The following is a 19961-nucleotide window of genomic DNA, read 5'->3' as shown; positions in this document are numbered from 1 at the left end:
CTGAAAACAACAACAGAAGTTTTGCTCACAAATCTGTAATTTGGGTAGGGCTCAGCAGGAACAAACAGTCTCTGTTCCATGCAGGGTCAGCCTTGGTGGCTTGACTAAGAGAAAAAGGATGCACTTTCAAGATGGCTCACTCACATGTCAGCTGGGAGCTCAGAGAGCTAGAGCCATCGGTTCCTCTTCATACAGGCATGGTGGCAGAGTTCCAAGAGCAAGCATCCTAAGAAATGGGAAGTTGAAGCATCACTTCCACGCTCTTATCAATATACAATGTAAGTAGTTACAGAGCCCGGATTCAGTGAAAGGGAATATAAGCCATACCTCTTGATGGGATGAGAGCTGAAGAAGTTTATGGTCATTTTTTACAACCACCTCACAAGGTGATTTTTGTTTGTTTGTTTGTTTTGCGATACATGGGCCTCTCACTATTGTGGCCTCTCCTGTTGTGGAGCACAGGCTCCGGACGCGCAGGCTGAGGGGCCATGGCTCACGGGCCCAGCCGCTCCACAGCATGTGGGATCTTCCCGAATCGGGGCACGAACCCGTGTCCCCTGCATCGGCAGGCAGACTCTCAACCACTGCGCCACCAGGGAAGCCCACAAGGTGATCTTTTAGGGTATGTTCCACCACCCTGGGATTTATAATTCTGTGATTTGTTTTGTTGTAGAGTTTTTCAAAATTCATTTGCAACGTTACTTAACATTAAACTAAAATCATGATATGATAATTCAGTAGCTAATTATATTAATATTAAAGTTCTAATTATGTCCTAGATACAGTGTTAAAGTGTTTTATATACTATATCTCATTTTTTTAATTTAACAACATTTATATAGCACTTGCTATATACTAGGCACTGTTCTGGTGCTTCAAGGATAAAACTTAATTTAATCCATGTAACAATCCCATAAATTAAGTGCTATTATTATCCTCATGCTACAGATTAGAAAGCCTATGCAAGAAAATATTAAATACCTTGCACAAAGTCACACAGCCACTGAGGATGGAGCCAGGATTTGAACCTGCAGTCCGATCCCAGAGCCTATACGCTTAACCACAGTGTCATGCTATCTTTCTCTTAATCCACCCAGAAATCCTATAATGTAAGTACTCTTGTTATCTCCATTTGACAGAAGAAAAATTAAAGCTTAGAGCAGTTGTCATCTTCCCAAGGTCCGTCTACCTACATGTTCCCAGCGTTGCCCCAGTATTTTATACATTGCTTCTCTCCTCACAGCAGTGTTGCAAGATAGATGTGTCAAAACTGAGAATGAAATTTTAAATAACATGCTCCAGGTTCACATAGCTAGCAAGTGTTAGAGCTGGGGGTTAAACTCAGGTGTACATGGCTGCAAAACCAGGCTTATTTATTTTGCATTGCCCTCATCTTCAGGAGCAGGGCAAGAAGGGAGGAATGGAGCAGCTGACACTAAGGGAAGAGCGTTCCCTTCCATGCTGGGACTCCTGGTTAACCTCTGAGAGGGCTTGCAACAGAGATGGCCAGAGGTGACAAGAGATCTACAGATGATTAGGAAAGGTTTCTGTATCTATTGTTAGATTGTAAATGCTAGCTTCATATTTTTCTCTCTCCCTTGGAGAAATAGTTTTACTTTCCTTTCTCCGCTCTAGGGCATGACCTGTTTTTCAGTGCAGCCATTGTCTTCAACCCAACTGATAGAGGAGGAGGTGAAGTGATGAAAATCAATCTACCCAGGGACCTCTTGTGGTTTAGTCAATTAATTGTTGGTCCTTTGGGGAGAGGGGAGTGGATGAAGAGTGAGGAGCAAAGGAAGAGACAAGAAAAAAAGAAATCAACTAATCTCCTGGACCTGTCAGGATTCCTCTCAGTTTTTCCTATGAAGATGTCCCTGGTGGCCCATTTAGAGCCATTTACCGAAACATTTTCAGATTTCTTTGATTTTAACATCTGCTTTCCTCTTTCTTCCCTGCACAGTCCTATGCTTCCGGGATACATGGCAGTCAGCCTTTGATCTTGGTGCCTCTGGTTAGCTGCATGCTGTAAGTTATCCCTCCTCAAGCTAATTCTGGGCAATGATGAAATCTACATCCCTTCCCTCTTCACCCTCTTTATCACAAGCCTCCCATCAAGTTTGACATGAGTCAGACCAGCTCTCCCATGGGGTCTCACAGAACTCACTAATTCTTTATAAATAACAGGGACTTCAGTCTATACATAGTCCTGGAGTTACTGTGTTAATCCTATAAATCAGCCACCCTAGAAAGTCATAGTGGTCCCAAAGAAATTAGATTATCAGCAAATAAAAAGTTTAGTATAATTTTCAAGCTTAATTAGGTTAGGTACAGCATTTCTCCATGTTATTTGCATCATCACCATTACTATCATTACTTGATTTCTGTCAACTTCAAATTTGCTAAGATACTGATTTAAGTGTGGGAAAGGCTGGAAAATACATTAAGGACAAGCTAATTTGGAGAAGGCTAACTTGAGAGTGAGAAGGTTAAATTGTAGAAGCTTTTAAAAGAACACAATTGTAATAATAAGGCTTACAAAATTATTCCAATTATCTGTGTTCCTAAGAATATTTATATAATGGAGATAAAGATGATTTATAATGAACTTTTAAATGTAAACATTTCTTCAAAATATTTTCTCAGATAATTTAAATATTTCCAGGTGATATTATCTATCACATAGCATGTGTATTCAAATTGTTCTTTAATGATAGCAAAGAAAAAAGGTAAATGTTAGACCATTCCCTAGGCAAATAATCACAAACTCTGAGTAATGGAAATTTTATTGTACTACTTTTCTACCCTCTGGGAAAAATACAGGTAATATGTAAAATGTTTCTTCTAGTGAATAGGAATTCCTTCCTATATTTTCAAATTATTTATTATTATAAGTTTCCCAGAGGAAACCATGTCCTGTTACTATTAATTCTTGATATCCAAGTGAATTTTTCATCTTGTGACTTTCCCAAGGCCAACACACACTTCAAATTACATTTTAGTCACAGATTCTGTCTACTGTGTAGTATGTTTCTGGTAGTAATTCTCCATCTCCTAGCTAGTACAGAAGTTTATGGAAACATGCAATGTAATACCAGACTGAACTAAACAAGTTCTAAAGCATTTCACTTTTTAATTAACTGGCATTTAGCAGTTACCCATATCATGCCCCTTTCTATATAATTAAGAATAAACTATATTAACCTGTCATGTTAGAAGAGGGCAACAGGAAAGTGAAATACACTGTTCCTGTTTATATGATTTGCTAGTAATCAAAAGTGAAACACACTTACAATCTTGTATTAAAAAAACAGATAATAATGTGTTTTTGGCTGAAATTCTCAAAACATAAAAAGACTGTGGAACCAAGAAGGTTGGCTTTTTTAGATCAATGGTGTTTAAACTGTTCTGTGGCCACTAAATTTAGCTATGTTCCAAGAACTGAACAGAATCTAAGAAGCAGAGGGAAACTGAGGCAGGAAGAATCGGGGAAGGTATTCAGAGGTAGAGGTTCTCAGTTGGATTTTGGAAGCTGGTGGAGAAAGGTGAAGTTGGCAGATGGAAGGGAGAGCAACAGAGACAGATGTCTGTCTTAGGCAATGGTGATCAGCACTTGCTCAGAGCAGACTTCCTCCCCACTGGCAGATGTTTTCAGACCTTCTTTGAGGTAAAGAGCTACCCTTACAGAACCTGGGGTGGCCTGTCTCAGGCAGGGGTTCAGCTTTGCTGACTCCATCACATGCTGCTGATGGCGAAGGGTGAAGGCCCTGGAATGCCTGTCTTTGAGCCTCATCCCTCTTCATGACTCCTCAGGGAGAGCTGTCAGTGGGACGTTCCGGGCCATAAAAAAATGATCCTCTTCCTGGGGACTAGATTATTTCACCTGGAAAACCCAAGCATTCTTTCTTCCTGCAGGCATTTGTCAATGGGACAGGACCTATTGCTCTCCAGAGTGGGGATGGATCTGCCCCCTTCATTGCCTGGCCCCTGGAGCTTTGAGATTCAGCTGCTGGGCATAATTGCAGTCTCTGCTCTTCCCTACTGCCCATATCCCCAGCAGTGCCTGGTCTCTTAGAGCTACAGCCTATGCACACAATTCTAAGAGAGTTGCTCTATGAGACAGATATTCTCAACCTTTCCTGCCTACTTCCAATGAACCAATAAACCTAACAGCTGCTGTTTACATAGCACTTACCTTTCAGGGAGCTCAGAGCAATTTCCAGTAACAGACTCTAATCCTCCCCCAAGGTCTGGGTGGTAATAGGTATTAATACTATTCCCCTGAATACATAAGAGGAAGATTGAGCCAAGGAACTTGTAACTGTTTGCTGAATATTGCCTGGTCCTTAGATGGTTCATTCATTCAACTATTTTTTTCCAATTATGTCCTTGTCACTGAATTGTAAGGCATTTTCACATCTATTAACTTATTTTTTTCCCAAATTTTCTCAATGATAAGAATCACCTAAGGCTCTTGTTAAACAAATAACTTCCCTGACCCCTGTCGTGGACATTCTCATTCAGTGGGTCTGCGATGGGACCCAGGAATTTGTGTTTGTCTGAGTGATTTTTTTCCCCCTCCTTTTGTGAAGTAGAACATTCCAGATGATTATTATCATTAGGAAAGTTTGGGAAACATTATTCCATTTAATTTTCACAGTAGCTGTGTGTGATATTATTATGTACCTTTATTGGAAAATAAACATGTGATCAGCATATCAGTATAGAAGGTAGAGACATAAAATCTCAACTAATTCAACTCTAACTCCCACAGACAATAGGTGACAGTTGATTAGTTTCTTATATTTGCTGGATCTTCCCAATCACACTTTCTCAATAATTAAGAACCGAGCTACTCATCTGGGGTTTGAGCTGTTACATAATTCCTGCCTAGACCTGTGCCATAAGTCAGTGCCATGAGAACTCCCTACTAAAGACTGTTCAAAATAGACCCTTTTCACTTTTCCAAAAACATGACATTTCATCTACAAGTTTAAGCTCATCTTCTGAGCTCCGACTTCTGACCCATCCTTATTCCATTGTTGTCATTACTGTTTTCTCCTTCCTCTCCTCTCCCCCGCCTCCTCCTTCCTCTCTCCCTCCCTCCCTTGCTCATTCTGACTATCCTTTCCCTTGATGAAATACTTACAAGTCTCCTTTCTCTGTCATAACTGCTCTGTGACCACTGATAGGGCTGCACAACTCCCACCCACAGCCCTAAAGATTTATTCTTGAGGCCTTGGGCAGAATTTCACCTTCATCCTCAAGAGGGATCATCAAATTGTACATGATCCTGGAGATCCCAGAAACTCAGGAGGTCTTTCCTTCTGTGGTTTCCAGGGCTCCTGTCACCTGCAGATGCTAGGCTAGGGAGTAGCCCCAGTTCAAGCATGGCACTCACAAGCAACATCTCACATCTAAATGAAAAGTGTAACGATTAATTCAACTGCTCTTATGTGGTCTATAATAATTTAATGTCTGATGTTACATAAATCCACTGATAAACTGTTTCTCTGGGGGAAAAGGGGAGAGAAGAGGAGGGGAGGGGAGAGAGAAGAGATAAGAGAAGAGAAGGGAAGGGAAAGGAAGGGAAGGGAAGTGAAACAAAATAAGAGGAAGAGGAAGGGAAAGGGGAAAAAAAGCCCTGATTTGTAGCATTTGCAGATTTCAATAGTGTAAACACTGTCATGATGGCCAATTTCAAGTTACCAAAGATTTAACAACCAGCTTTAAGAAAAGCCTGAATATTTAAGAATCAGTTCTCATGAGCTGGTGTGAACCAGCTCTAGCATACCACTGTGTAAGTCTGACCCCAGCAAAAATTAAATCATTTTCCCCCAGATCTTCTCATGCTTTCCACCAGATACCCTATATACTAGTACACAAAGATTACTCACTACTCCCCAAACGTGCTCTGTGCTATCCCACCTCTATGCCTTTTCATCTTGATGGTCTATTTTCCAGGCATGCCCTTTTTCCTCATTTCTTCAAGGCCCATCTCAAATGCTTCCTGTTCCCTGAATCCTCATAGCATTTGATCTGTCACTCTCTTATGACACTTAAAACTTTATCTTGTATTAGAGCTGTTCTTATTTTTTTAATTTGTGTCCTGTACAATTACTGAATAAAGGCTCTCTGCACTGTCCCTGTATTCTCATAGCACTGAGAGCAATGCCTAGTGCATAGCAGGCACTTAAAGCCACGTTAACAACCATCTATCACATGCTTCTAATGTAGCAGGCACTGCTGTATCCCTGAGGAACAAACACCTCTGTGTTTGAAGAACTAGAGAACTTAAACTGTGATTCTGTGTGGAAATTCCAGAATCAGATAGCATATGTAAGTCGACCACTAACACAGTGTATCTAGAACAAGTTGATGACTTCACTAAGTAGATAGCTTCCACCCAGGATCATTGGAACAATTAATCTAAACATGGGTTCAGCAAAATTTTCCTGTAAAGGACCAAAATGTAAGTATTTCAGGCTTTTGAGTCCACAAAATCTCTACCAAAACTACTCAACTCTGCTACTGTAGTGAAAAAGCAGTGACAGGCTATATATAAACAGAATGAGCATGGCTACATGCCAGTAAAACTTTATTTATAAACACAGGTAGTGAGCCAGATTTGGCCCACAGGTCCTAATTGGCCAAGCCCGGGTCTAGGTACTTAAAAGCTCTGATTTCCAAACTGCCATGTGAATTCTTTTGTTCATTTTCCTTTTGGTGTCAGTGTTCCTTTTTACTAGCTTCTAACTTAGCCTATCATGATTTTCTTGCTAATAATACTTGCTTACGTGTAGACTTTGTTAGAGATAATCATCACTCTAAATGTAATTTAGCTCATCCAGGCATTGTTTGTGCAGCCAATTTGAAAAACAGTATAAAGATATGTTATACTGACTCTGCCAATAGTAACACAACTTATAGATAATACATAAATGTAATAAAAATGTCCTTGCAATAGAAAATGATACAGATATTAGTGGGATTCAGCTATGACTGTTGTCATGATAATACCTACAGATAATATATTTAAGTTCCATTAAGGTTGACTGTATCTCTTATAAAGTACCTGAGTTCTTTTTCCTATGGTGAAATCAGCATCTTTAATGCCAACTCAGAACCAAGACTAATCATTCTGTGGTGCTAGTAGATCATTCCTAGTGTATGACTCTCCAACACCCGCAATGGACTATTTCTTACAAGAAGTGTGCATGGTTAAAACCCTTTCCAAGAAAGTGAATAATAATTGGTGAAAGGTTCCTAAGGGTAATGATTCTTCTCATAGAAGCCGGAAAACTTGAGATGGTCATCAAAAATGAATTTCTTACTTTGGCTGCCCTAGTAAATAATGCAGCTCTTGCCCTGGGTGCACAACTGACCTTTTAAAATTCCTTTGCCCAAGTAATTATGGAAAATAATATAGCCTTAGACTTTAGTTTGGCAAATCAGGGAAAATATGCACCATTTCTAATACTTCCTATTGTACCTGGACTAACAAAATGGGTTAAAATAAAAGGCAACTTGGATATCTAAGGAAGACCCAAGGAGCAAAAGCCCAAGAAGTGGGATTGTTTTCTTGGTCAAATCTGAGAAGTCTTGGATTACTATTTGAAAGGGCCTATTGAGTCCTTCTTATAATATTTTAGTTATATTGTTTGGCACACAATTGTTCAGTATATATTTTCCAGAGTCTTAAATATTTCCATGCAGCCACTGTCCCAACAGGTGATTGACCAAATAGCAAACAACAAAGAGGGTAAAACCATGCTGATCCACTGTCAACTGAATTTCATATATCTGCAAACAAAAAACCTGATCTTCAAGGAGAATCAACTATGGTGAAAATATGAGTAATGCTTGAAGTCTTTCTTGAAGAAGCTTAGCTAGGAGAGGACCCAAAGGGTGACTGAAAAAAATGTAATCTTTCCTTACTCCTAAAAGACCAATTTTCGATAGCAAGGATGACAGGTAGCCACCAGAATAAGTTTTAAACCTGCTTAATCAATGAATAAGAGTTCTATATATAGCCATGGAACCATAAGAATTGGTTTTAAACACTTAATCAAATCAAAGTCAACTTGTTTTAGTGAACACACTTCTGTAAGCCAACCAATTAATAAAAACCCCTTGCTCCTGAAGGCCAATCAGGAATGGGATCATTCCAACAACTTGCTTCTGAGTGCCATACAATCAACAACAGTCTCCCCCAAATAACCATACTTCTACAGTTGACACCAACTTATTTATAACAATGAACTTCCACCAATCTCTGAACTCCATGCTTCTTAAAATCCTTATGTATGATCAACAGCCTTCCCTCCTTAGAGAAACTGCAACTGAAAAGCAAGTAAGCGATAAATTCAGGATTGTGCACTTTTGGGTTTTTTGTCTCATCACCATTCTGAGTGGCCATTTCATACTTTGAGAAAATGGAGGAAGACAACAAGATGAAAAGGGCATTCCAAGTACTAGGGATAACTTGGGAAAAACGTGGAGACACAAAAGTACTTGGTGGGTTCAGGAATATGGAGCCCTTTGTAGCAGCTGCTTGGCATTGGAAAGGTCAACCGAGAACCAGATTTTAAACTTTGCAGAACAATATGAAGAGTTCATATTTTATCTGCTAAGTGTTGAGAGTTCATTGAATATTTTAAGGTGGAGAGTTATAATTAAATATGAGTTTTAGGGGCTGAAAAATTCAGTGCCAACATCACTGCTTGAAGTGACCATGGCATATTCAATATCTATATTAGAGATAGAATCTACTGGATCTTATGACTTATTGAATGAGAGAGGTAAGGAAATTAGAATCAAGGATGATATTTTTGACTCAAATGATTTATTAGAAGGAAGAAAGAGAGGAAGGGAGTGAGGGAGGGAGGAAAGGCCAGAGGACTGGGATTGTTTTCTTGGTCAAATCCGAGAGACCACTTCCATGCATACCAGTTTCACCTTCATGACTTCTTTTTTCTTCAAATCAGTGTCAAAGGTTCTTTCTAACCTTATTATGCCAAGATTAAAATGTAGGTTAAGGGGAAAGTTCTTCACACATTTGGCCTAAGCTTTCACTACCCTAAGACTGAGTTTGGGCCCCAATAACAGTGAAAAATTGCATTTCCATTTGATCTGGGTTATCTGGACAATGCTTCCCTTCCATGTACATTTCCTACTGAGACTGTAATACCTCACCCTCAATATTAGTCTGCTAGGACTACCACAAAAAAAAACGACTGTGTCACTTAAATGACAGAAGTTTATTTTCCCACAGTTTGGGAGTCCTGAAGTCTGAGATAAAGGTGTCAGCAGGAAATCAATCAATGTGATACACCATATTAACAAATTGAAGGATAAAACCATATGATAATCTCAATAGATACAGAAAAAGCTTTTGACAAAATTCAACACCCATTTATGATAAAAACTCTCCAGAAAGTAGGCATAGAGGGACTTACCTCAACATAATAAAGGCCATGTATGACAAACCCACAGACAACATCGTTCACAATGGTGAAAAACTGAAACCATTTCCACTACAATCAGGAAAAAGACAAGGTTACCCACTCTCACCACTATTATTCAACATAGTTCTGGAAGTTTTAGCCACAGCAATCAAAGAAAAAGAAATGAAAGGAATCCAAATCAGAAAAGAAGTAAAACTGTCACTGTTTGCAGATGAGATGATACTATACATAGAGAATCCTAAAGATGCTACCAGAAAACTACTAAAGCTAATCAATGAATTTGGTAAAGTAGCAGGACACAAAATTAATGCACAGAAATCTCTTTCATTCCTATACACTGATGATAAAAAGTCTGAAAGAGAAATTAAGGAAACAATCCCATTTACCATTTCAACAAAAAGAATAAAATACCTAGGAATAAACCTACCTAAGGAGACAAAAGCCCTGTGCACAGAAAACTATAAGACACTGATGAAAGAAATTAAAGATGATACAAACAGATAGAGAGATATGCCACGTTCTTGGATTGGAAGAATCAACATTGTGAAAATGACTATACTACCCAAAGCAATCTACAGATTCAATGCAATCCCTATCAAACTACCAATGGCATTTTTCACAGAAATAGAACAAAAAATTTCACAATTTGTATGTAAACACAAAAGACCCCAAATAGCCAAAGAAATCCTGAGAAAGAAAAACAGAGCTGGAGGAATCAGGCTCCCTGACTTTAGACTATATTACAAAGCTACAGTAATCAAGGAAGTATGGTACTGGCATAAAAACAGAAATATAGATCAATGGAACAGGATAGAAAGCCCAGAGATAAACCCATGCACATACGGTCACCTTATTTTTGATAAAGGAGGCAAGAATATACAATGGAGAAAAGATAGCCTCTTCAGTAAGTGGTGCTGGGAAAACTTGGCAGCTACATGTAAAAGAATGAAATTAAAACACTCCCTTGAAACATACGTGAAGATGTTCAGGCAATGAGCAGCTGTTGTCAAGATATGACATGTTGCCTACAGGCAGCAAAGGAACAGACTCAAGAGTTAATAATAAAAACCACTAAGCTTCAAGCTGAAAGTCAAGATACAGAACCGTTACATCACCACACAGGTCTCTTCCATTGGTGCATGGACCACGATGAGAAAAGTTGCAGTCTCTGCTGATGTGAAGAGATGGTTGGATCTACAGAGCAGCCAACTCTCTAAGGAAAGGCAGGTGCTGGATTTCTGTACTCAAAGCTAAGCATGCGACTTGAGCATTGAATTAGAATGTTTTTAGTATCACAACTAATCTTTTGAAAGAAAAGGTTCCCAGAAAAAAAATTTGCAGTTAGAGACCCACACATGAATTTTTCTGTTAAGTTATTGTTGGCTGACTATAAGAACATATACACAAAAAAACATAAAAACAGAAATACAGATCAATGGAACAGGATAGAAAGCCCAGAGGTAAACCCACGCACATATGGTCACCTTACCTTTGATAAAGGATGCAAGAATATACAATGGAGAAAAGACAACCTCTTCAATAAGTGGTGCTGGGAAAACTGGACAGCTACACATAAAAGAATGAAATTAGAACACTTCCTAACACCATACACAAAAATAAACTCAAAATGGATTAAAGACCTAAATGTAAAGCCAGACACTATAAAACTCTTGGAGGAAAACATAGGCAGAACACTCTTTGACACAAGATCCTTTTGACCCACCTCCTAGAGTAATGGAAATAAAAACAAAAATAAACAAATGGCCTAATGAAACTTAAAAGCTTTTGCACAGCAAAGGAAACCATAAACAAGACAAAAAGACAACCCTCAGAACGGGAGAAAATATTTGCAAATGAAGCAACTGACAAAGGATTAATTTCCAAAATATACAAGCAGCTCATGCAGCTCAATATCAAAAAAACCCAATCCAAAAATGGGCAGAAGACCTAAATAGACATTTCTCCAAAGAAGATATACAGATTGCCAATAAACATATGAAAGGATGCTCAACATCACTAATCATTAGAGAAATGCAAATCAAAACCACAATGAGGTATCACCTCACACCAGTCAGAATGGCCATCATCAAAAAATCTACAAACAATTAATGCTGGAGAGGGTGTGGAGAAAAGGGAACCCTCATACACTGTTGGTAGGAATGTAAATTGATACAGCCACTATGGAGAACAGTATGGAGGTTTGTTAAAAATCTAAAAATAGAACTATCATATGACCCAGCAATCCCACTACTGGGCATATACCCTGAGAAAACCGTAATTCAAAAATAGTCATGTACCACAATGTACATTGCAGCACTATTTACAATAGCAAGTACATGGAAGCAAGCTAAGTGTCCATCAACAGATGAATGGATAAAGATGTGGCACTTATATACAATGGAATATTACTCAGCCATAAAAGGAAACGAAATTGAGTTATTTGTAGTGAGGTGGATGGACCTAGAGTCTGTCATACAGAGTGATGTAAGTCAGAAAGACAAAAACAAATATTGTATGCTAATGCATATATATGGACTGTAAAAAAAAAGAATGTTTCTGAAGAACCTAGGGGCAGGGCAGGAATAAAGACACAGATGTAGAGAATGGACTTGAGGACAGGGGGAGGGGGAAGGGTAAGCTGGGACGAAGTGAGAGAGTAGCATTAACATATATACACTACCAAATGTAATGTCGATAGCTAGTGGGAAGCAGCCGCATAGCACAGGGAGATCAGCTCGGTGCTTTGTGACCACCTAGAGAGGTAGGATAGGGAGGGTGGGAGGGAAATGCAAGAGGGAGGAGATACGGGGATATATGTATAGCTGATTCACTTTGTTATACAGCAGAAACTAACACAAAAATATAAAGCAATTATACTCCAATAAAGATGTTAAAATAAAAAGGTATCAGCAGGGTTGGTGTCTTCTGAGGCCGCTCTCCTTGGCTTACAGATTGCTGTCTTCTCCCTGTGTCTTTACAGGGTCTTCCCTCTCTGTATGTCTTTATCTCTTTTTATAAGGACACCAGTCATACTGGATTAGGATCAACCCTAATGACCTCATTTTAATTTAGTCAGCTCTTTAAAAACTCTTTCTCCAAATAGTCACATTCTGAGGTACTAGGGGTTAGAACTTCTACATATGAATTGTGGGGAAAGGAGGAAAAACTCAGCCCATAACACCCTTCAAGTCCTGAACCAGCACCTAGCATGTTGCTGATCGTCAGAAAATGGATAAAACCTTTACTGGTCAGATAAATTTGTCCGGGAAAGCAGGAGTAATAAATAAAACGGTGGCCTGGGAGAGATGTTCAAGTGAAGGCTGAGTTTAAATTCCTCCTTCTGGGGTGAATAAAGCTGAGCTTTGGTCTGAGAGTGTGGCTGGAAGTGTGAGCTGGGAAGGGAGGTCTGGCCTTGGCTCTCCTGTGGACTTGCTATGTGGCCTTGGGCAATTTAATGGCCCCACATCTCAATTTCCTCTTTGGCAAATGGGGGCAGGATATCATCTTTCATTCCCAGGGGCTATGACAGTGAATTAAGGAAAAGGCAGAGTCTTTGGGGTCCCTTAGTGAGAGAAGCTGAGCTAGTAAGAAGGTTCTACCACACAGGCCAGGTAGCTTAAACATTCTTTGATCATTACATATTCAAGCAACAAATTTTCAGACATGATTTCAAGCTTGCAAGCAAGTATTTTTGGAGAATTTAAATTACCCACTGGGATGTTTTTGCACTGTAGTCCACTGAGAGATTTGACTTTAAAAGCTTTTCACTTTGGCCTTTGCTTAGCTTCGAACACAGGTTTATATTTAGACCTGCTGTTTTATTTTCTCGCTTATAATTTAGGGCCTTAGGAGTCTCAACAAATTCTCTCTGTCCTCTATGGGGTTTAAAAAGTCTGAAAACAAAATAAAGTCTCTGCTTGGAGGCTTTTCTTGGGCTGGTTTTAAAGAGAAAAGCTGGGAGCATGAAGCAAGGGGAGAGTTAGACCCTAAATTATTTGGTAAACACAAGCACTATCAACTGTGTAACTGTCCAGCCTTTCACCTTCTTTGACCATAAGGACAGTCAACCCAAGGTACATTTCATCTTGCGTATTTCTGTGATTCTTTGGCAATTGTTCTGATGGCCTTATGTTCCATGGAGATAAGAGACTGAGAGACTTCTGAGACTGATCGTCTTCTTTTGAGACTGATCGTCTTCTGAGATTCACCACTCAGGGCCTGAGCAAGAGAACACAGTTGACTTCTTCCATGCTTTATCTGAGGGTATAATCCTGTCCCCTCTTGAGAGCTTAAATCCAAAACACAGAACACCTTTTGGAGATTCCAGTGCATTCTTAAATGATACCTTCACCTCTTCCTTCCCCTCACTCTTTCCCTCTCTCTAATCCTTCCTGAGTTTCTCATTTTCTACTTTCTTCTCGTCTTTCTTTTAGGTCACCAGACTTATAACTCCGGGCTTACTCTCTCAGTATATCATTGCTTATTGGAAAGAATGTTGCACATAGAGAATTAAAAGACTTGAGTTCCAAATCCCACTCTACCTTATACCAGCAGCATCACTTTAGGCAAGACACTTTATTTCTTTAGGCTGTAACTCCCACATCTGTAAAATGGGGATAACAATAATGCCTGGCAGTTTTATTGTGAGCAGTTCATAAAATAATATATGTGAAAGTATCTGGGAAAAGGCACTCAATACATATGACTTCATATTAACCAAGCCTCTGAATAAATCTCAAACTTGAAAAGCCTCAGAATCCTACACTGTAAAATGAAAATAATTATAGCTACCCTGCCGTCATCATGATGAATCATGGGGATGATGAGATGAGATGTATATAAAAAGCTTCATAAATTGAAAATCATTGAAACAATGTGAAGTATCACATTCCCACTGCTTCTTCACAGGGTAGAGGATGACAGCTCACGATCAGCCTGTGTGATGCCGTTGAGGGATGTAGTCAAGTCAGTATTGCCCACTTGTTCTGGTTCTTTTCTCTCTCCGTCTGTCTCTGTCCCTCAGGATGGAATGCTATGTTGAAAGACTCTCCTTTTCTGTCTGACATGATTTCTTTCTGCACTACAGGCTGTTCTCCAAAGTGAATAATGACAATGCCATGTCTTCAATGAGGCAGAACACCAACACTAAATTGTGTCATCGCTTCTCTCATGCTGTAAAGTAGCATGTGGTGGGCCCAGGATCCCAGTCAGGGAATGGCCACCCTGGTGAGTTGGACTGATACGGCCTGTTGAATCCATTGCTTAGATCCCGTGGCAGTCATTTAATATTATTACTTTCCCTCCTCTTCTTGGAATTGTGCTTCCTCCTGTCTCCATATGAAGCATGAGTGAATTGGGAGAAGGCTGGGAAGGTGAAGAGGCTCAAAACAAGAGCAAAAGATGATAATGATAACAACTCACATTTGCAAAGTGTTTTACAGTTATAATGCCCTTTAAAATATATTGTTACATATGGTTCTTACTGCATAAACTCATGCAAATTATTTCACTTCTGTACCTCAGTTCCTCATCCGTAAAATGGTGGTAACGCCTACTTCATAAGGTTGTGAGGGCTGAACAGTAATGTATGTAAACAGTCCAAAAGTATGTCTGGAACTCAATCCCTCATTTATTTAATGATATTTATAGAATGTCCACTATGTCTCAGATACTGCACTAGGAACTGGGGACAGATCAGTAAATAGGACACTTAAGCCTCTGACCTCATGATGCTTACACCCTAGTAGCATATAGTAAATGTGCACAAACGCACACACAAGTATAGCTGATATGATTATTAACAGAGACATGTGAATTGAGAGGAACAAATAATTTAAAGAGAGGGTATGAAGATAGAATTTATTTGGGCTAGGAGATCAAATAGTATTGAGGGGAGGGGAGGGGAAGGACAAAAAGGATTATTCTCTAGTTCCGGATGGGTCAAGAGAAAGGTGGTTCCATACACAGAGATAAGGGCTGTGGAAGGAGAGACAGTGTGGGTATGCGGTAGGCAGTCTCTGTAATGGCTCTCAGATCTCCTTGCCTCCTGGTATTCATCCCCTCCCCTGAGTGAGGGAGTAAGGGCCAGATCTTTCAACGGCAAAAGTGTTGGGATGTCACTTCCGAGATTAGGTTACAGAAAACGTTGTGACTCCTGTCTTGCTTCTCCTTTTTTACTTGCTCTCTGTCTCTCATGCCCTCTCTCTTTCTCTCACGCTCTCTCTCTCTTTCTCTCAACGCCCTCACTTTGAGCAAAGCCAGCTACACGTTGTGAGTAGCCCATTGCAGAGGCCCACATGGCAAGAAACTGACGTCTCTAGACAACAACCAGTGAGGACCTAAGGCTCTCAATTCACACGAGTGAGATTCGAAGTAGATCTTCTGCGGCCTACCAAGGTAATGAGCTTGCAAGTGGATCCTGGCCGACACCTTGATTTCAACCTTGTGAGAGACTCTGAGTCACCTAGTTAAACTTTGCCTATATTCCTGACCCACGGAAACTGTGAGATAAGAAATGTTTGTTGTTTTAAGCCACTACATCTTAGGGTAATATGTTTGAAAATATTATGCAATAAATAACTAATACAGAGTGTGAAGATAATGAGTTCACTTTGAGATTTTAGTTTGAGGCACATAACGACCATCTAAGTGTTAGGCAGTAGGCAGTGCGATATGTGGATCTGCAGTTCATTTCCCCAAGAAGGGCAGTGAGAGCAGAAGCTAGACTTCAGTGGATCAAGGAATGATGAGAGGTGGAAAAGTTGAAGATAGGGAGACTCCTCTTTCAAATAGTGTGACTTTCAAGAAAGAGGAGAAATACTGTGCCAGGTTCTTCTCAAGAGATGGAAATAAGGAGTTCAAGGAAAGCTTTTTGTTTGTTTTTTAATTACATATTTAAGTAGAAACAATTTATTCGATTGGTGAGAGGTGAGACATTTATGTTGAGGGAGAATTGTACCAATTTAGAAAGAAAGCTAGAAATGTAAAGGAAAATGACAGGATAATAAATGAAACAAGGTTCTAGATAGAACAGGAGAAGAGGGAGTGAAAAGAACTAGTGAAGGGATTACACAGAGCCCAGAGAGAAGTGCATTTGTTTTCTTCTGTTACATAAATCACTGCAGATGTAGCAGCTTGAAACAACATCCATTTATTATCTCACAGTTTTGGGGTCAGGAGTCCAGGCATCGGTTATCCAGGTCCTCCCATCAGGGTCTCATAGCCTGCAATAAAGTGTCAGTTCCTTTCTGTACCTTAGAGTCCTCTTTCAAATTCATGAGGTTGTTGGCAGAATACAGTTGCTAGGGTTGTAGGACTGAGGTCTCTGTTTTCTTACTGGCTGTCAGCCAGGGGGTGTTTTCAGCTCCTTGAGGCCACCTTCAGTTCCTTGCCGTGTGGCCCTGTCACAGACTCTCACACAACACGGCATCTTACTTAGTCAAGGTCAGCAGAAGAATCTCTCAATCGCTCTTTAGTCTGCTAAGGTGGAGTCTTATATAATGTGTGTAATCAGGGGAATGACTTTCCCATCATCTTTGCCATATTCTATTGGGTAAAAGCAAATCATAGGTTCCGCCTACATTCAAGGGTTCCACCTACAGGAGCATAACTCATTGGGTATCACTTTGGGGTGTGTCCACTTTAGGAAGTGAGAATAGTTAGGGATACAATAACTCATTTGGCATGGACATTTGCTGGAAAGTTTTTTTTCAAAGGGATGTTCAGATGAGCAACTCATGATAGCTAACGTATGCAGCCCACTCTCCTGGACATGCAGTTATTACGGTGCTGAAAAGGCATCCTCCTTTTGCCCTAATGACCCCTAGTGGCATTACTTCAGTTATGCAGGGCCATGCCTTCGTAATATCCAGGTCAAGGGACAGGCTTGACAATGAGTTTGAGAAGACATCTATGTTCCAGCTAGTAATTGTATTCAGAGAGACAAATTTGTAACACAACAATTCTGAAAATAAGGAAAAGTGCTGCCTGGAGTGCAGTGGCTCTAGAGAGACCTCATATAGTGTGAAATAAAGACTAGAAATCAGAAGTCAAACTGAGACTATGCAACCAGCTATCTGTGTAGACTTGAGACAACTCACTACTTGACTCTATTGCTCCTTTGTCATTTGTAAGATGATGCTCTTGAAGTACAGTGCTGGTTTCCAAGTGATACTTCTCAAACTATAAATCACTTTCTACAGAGATGCTTTAGAATTTCAGCAAAAGAAAGGGTGTTCTCCACCAAACAACAAAGATTTCACTTATTGGTTCATTGATTCATCACTTTATTTATCTATTTGACATTTCAGATTTCCTATGTAATTCTATAGAAAAGGAGGTTGAGCTCCATTTAATTTCTCAAAATAAGTGTGAAAATCACGAAGGTAGTTAATCTCTAGGGTCTAACTCTGATCCTCTTTGGCTCTATGAGAGACTGTGCATAGAGACTTTTTTTTCTTTTTCTTTTATTGTGGTAAGAACACGTGACATGTTATCTACCCTCTTATAGATGTTTAACTGTACAATATAGTATTGTTATCTATAGTCACAGTGCTGTATAGCATCTCTAGAAGTTATTCATCTTGCATAACTGAAATTTTAAACCCATTGATGAGTACCTCCCTATTCCTCCTTGCCCTCAGCCCCTGGCAACCACCATTTTATTCTTTGCTTCTATGAGTTTAACTATTTAGATACCTCATATAAGTGGAATCATGCAGTAATTGTTCTCCTGTGACTGGTTTATTTCACTTAGCATAATGCCCTCAAAGTTCATCTATGTAGCTGCATATCTCAGTATCTTCTTCTTTCGTAAGGCTGAATAATATTCTATTGTATGTGTATACCAAAAAATTTTAATCCATTTAGGACATTTAGGTTGTGTCCATATCTCGGTTATTGTGAATAATGCTGCAATGAACATGAGAGTGCTAATATCTCTTTGAGATCCTGATTTCAATTCTTTTGGATCTCCTCTACCCAGAGGCAGTATTGCTGGATCATATGGTTGCTCTGTTTTTAATTTTTTTAAAGAATCTCTATACTGTTTCCCATAGTGGCTGCACTATTTTGCATTCCAGCTAACATTGTACAAGTGTTCCAATTTCTCTGTATACTCACCAACACTTAACTTTTTTGTGTGTGGTACTGCCATAAACAGAGGCATATAGACCAAATGGAATAGAATAAAAGCCTGGAAGTAAATCCACACATATATGGTCAACTGATCCTCCACAAGGGTGCCAAGAATATAGAGTAAGGAAAGGACAGTCTCTTCAACAAATGGTGTTAGGAAAACTTCATATCCACATGTGAAAAATGAAATTGGAAATTTACACCATATCAAAAAATTGAGCTCAAAATGGTTTAAAGACTTAAACATACCCTCAAATTATAAAACTCCTAGAAGAAAACACAAGAGAAAAACTTCATGACATTGGTCTTAGCAATGATTTGTATGACATCAAAGTACAGTCAACAAAAGCAAAAATGACAAGTGGGACTACCTCAGACGCAAAACCTTCTGCAAAGTAAAGGAAACCATCAATAGAGTAAAAAGAAGGCTGTGGAATGGGAAAAAAAATTGCAAACCATATATCTGATAAGGTGTTAATTTCCAAAATATATAAGGAACTCCTACAGTTTAATAATTTTTAAAAAACCTACCCAGTTAAAAAATAGCCTAAGAACTTGAATAGATGTTTCATCAAAGAAGACACATACATGGATAACAGACTTATGAAAAGATGCTAGACATCAATAATCATTAGGGAAATGAAAGCTAAAACCACAATGAAGATATCATCATCATCTCACAACTGTTTTGATGGCTACTATGAAAAAAAAAAAGACAACAACTCTTGGTGACATGTGGAGAAATTGGAACCCCCTAAAGAGACTTAAGACTAGTGCTCTGGAGTCAGAATGTTCTTGGGTTGAATTCTCTCTCCACTACTGTGGGACCGTGAACAAGCTACGTAATTTCCCTGAGACTCAGGTAATAATTGAATCCCCTACACAGGGTGAATGGGTGAATGTGAAGATTTATTCACAGAGTCAAGGTTAACTTGTCTGAGACTTATTCCCCCACAGCCTGGCTCCCTGAAAAATTCAGTGGAAACCATTTCCATACAGTCAAATGCTTAAGGTAGTTAATGCTGACAGAATGTTGAGGGAGTGAATCAAGTTCCAGTTTTTAAGTCATAAAAGCTACAACCCCAGTGCCTTAATCCCAGTCCCTCATCACACCCTAGAGAAAGGGAAAATCATATCTTTTCAGTAAATAGCACTGGTCAACTGGATATACATATTGAGAAAAAAAAATAAAGAATCTTAACCCCTATCTCAGATCATGTTCCCAAGTCAGTTCCAAATGGATTGCAGGTCTGAATGGGAAATACAAAACAATAAAGCTTTAAAACAATAGAATATCTTTATAATTTAGAGTAGGCAAAGATTTCTTAAACATGTTACAAAATGCACTAGCCATAAAAGAAA

At 39.3% G+C, this 19961-nt stretch overlaps 1 long non-coding RNA gene across 1 annotated transcript; it reads left to right on the top strand.

The window, feature by feature from the left end:
• The first annotated feature begins 993 nt into the window (after window positions 1-993).
• Window positions 994-14680, top strand: LOC132516001 (uncharacterized). Its single transcript, XR_009539234.1, has 3 exons — window positions 994-1109; window positions 1961-2025; window positions 14551-14680. It is a non-coding gene; the product is annotated as an uncharacterized LOC132516001 (long non-coding RNA).
• Window positions 14681-19961: the final 5281 nt, after the last annotated feature.

Source organism: Lagenorhynchus albirostris, chromosome 2 (assembly GCF_949774975.1).
Source record: "Lagenorhynchus albirostris chromosome 2, mLagAlb1.1, whole genome shotgun sequence".
In the NCBI taxonomy this organism is placed as follows: domain Eukaryota; kingdom Metazoa; phylum Chordata; class Mammalia; order Artiodactyla; family Delphinidae; genus Lagenorhynchus; species Lagenorhynchus albirostris.
This window is presented reverse-complemented; position numbering and strand designations above follow the sequence as displayed.